Source organism: Aplysia californica, unplaced genomic scaffold, assembly GCF_000002075.1.
Source record: "Aplysia californica isolate F4 #8 unplaced genomic scaffold, AplCal3.0 scaffold00618, whole genome shotgun sequence".
Taxonomy (NCBI): domain Eukaryota; kingdom Metazoa; phylum Mollusca; class Gastropoda; order Aplysiida; family Aplysiidae; genus Aplysia; species Aplysia californica.
Window position 1 is genome coordinate 230,260 of NW_004797888.1, and position 2,338 is coordinate 232,597.

The following is a 2,338-nucleotide window of genomic DNA, read 5'->3' on the forward strand; positions in this document are numbered from 1 at the left end:
CCACCTGGTAATGGGGATGAAGGAGGGTGAGGGAGAGAGAGAGAGAGAGAGAGAGAGAGAGAGAGAGAGAGAGAGAGAGAGAGAGAGAGTCAAATACTAGCTGTCTCACAGCTTCAAATACCCAATGGATTTTACTATATGACCTCCTTGGAATTCCCACACATAAACAGTGTCTGGAACAAAGTCTACCCCATGCGGTCAACGTTGACCCCCCTTCCCCCGAAAGACTTACAGAGGTTATAAGAAATTATCACGTGACCGGCAAGCGCTATCGTTCATTTCCCGGACTAACGAGCGTAGCCACCCAACCGGTTAACTGCACCCAATAACTGACCATTGTCCAGTCTCGCACCACGCCGCCCCTGCTGTGATTGAGCCAGGACTTTGTACGGGATCAGTGTCAGGAGAAACTGGAGATTCCGGAACTTTTGGAGAGAAACATCAAAGAGAACGGCTCTCTGGTACAAATGTCTTTATGTGAGGGATCTCACTGGGAGTCCAAGTAGGACCTCAGTCGAGGCTTCTATTCCAACAGTGTCTGAGGTGTAACGGTTAAACGCTCCTTCGTCGTACGTAGAAGACGCCAGTTCGATTCTCGTGTCGGGAGGGTTTTTCGTTTTAACCAAGTATCCCTGTGTGTTTTTTGCTTTTGTTTTTGTTTGTTTTTTGTTTTTTAAAGTATTTTTCTCAGCCCGGATTGGCCCCGACTAGCATGGTCGAAGGAGTCCACCTCCTGTATTTCTAAGGTCTAAATTGTGTCGACTTGGGCGTAGAACATCTACAACTACAATATTTTAATTATATCATTTTTGCCTTTCTTCGACCATTGCTAATTACGACTTTAAAGGTTACGTCCTGGGAGTTTGGTAAAACAGAACGAAAGATCAAGGTCGACTGACCGTTTTCGTCGGGAGACGTTTACGACGTAAAAAAACAGAGACCCGAGCAGGTGAGCCGAACTGTGTTTGTGTACGTGAATATAGCAGTGTGAATGCATATGAATGAGTATGTACGAATCATGCGTGAGTGCATTCGAGTGCGGTCAAAAATTCATGGCGCAACTTATCCTCAAAGTAAATGGATCCCCCTTTCAAACAACTATTTTATACCCATACAATTTAATGTGCATAGCTAAATGTCTCTAACACGCAACGCAGTTAAAACGGATTAACGAAAGGGACTAAAATATCTCTTTAACGGTTTAATCAGTGTCATCCATACTTTGCACAACAGTTTGTATCAATTTGTCTTTACTTAATCATATTTTTCCTCAACAGTTTAAGCTAGATTAAAAGATTAAAAATTTTCTCCCTAGATTTATATAAAATACCATAAACCTCTGTCACGCAGAAAATGGGATTATTCACAGCCCTTCCAGCTTCTCACGCACATTTTTCATTCGCATATAGCCTACGTCACAGTTCACCACTGACACTTTTTAGTGGCAAAACTTTCTACAATAAATGAATTCTATAGTATAGTGAAAACGCTTTTGCTCTTAATGTGTAATGTTCTTAAAATATACGTTCAATAAGCATGGTGTTGCAATTTTTTTTAAATGACCGACTTGCTTTTAAAAGTGATGTTGTCCCAGCTGTGAACCTTTTAAAAATCGGTAGAAACCACTTACGGGGATATTTACTAAGTATTTATGATTGATATATTATTAAGCTATCTGGTATTTAAAAAATATTGATTTGTTAAGTCAAACTGATACAAGTCATTGTGCAAATGCTGGAGACTTTAGGAACGATAATTGAGGAAGTATTTCGCTACCTCAGGTTGACAAATTTCTATCTGACATTTCAGGCTGTTTGAAGTTATTAACACCATGAGGTTAGAAAGCAACTGCTCTACCTGCTCTATCAAAATCGTTAGAATATCGGAGTCGTTTTCAAAATATTCAAAGAACTGCGTTCGAAAAAAGTTTGACATAATTATTGGATGTCAAATTTCTCCCAAACTAGGTATTGAGAAGAAAGAACTGTGTAATTCTGGGGAAACGATTTGACAACAAGTTGCGCCACGAATTTTTGACTGCACTCATAGTGTGTGGGTGAGAGTGTGTACACTCTGAGGGAGTATAGGAGATTAAAAGTACTCTCTGACCGTCTAGGTCTGTATGGATATGTCAGATCGTAAGAGTAAGTGTTGTATAATAGTGTAAGCGCTCACAGCCTCTACTCATATGGGATAGGGCGCTATATAAATGCAATATATGTATAGTGATATTATTAATTTTTACAAAATACTATTTTCATCATCATCATCATCATCATCATCATCATCATCATCATCATCATCATCATCATCATCATCATCATCATCATCATCATCA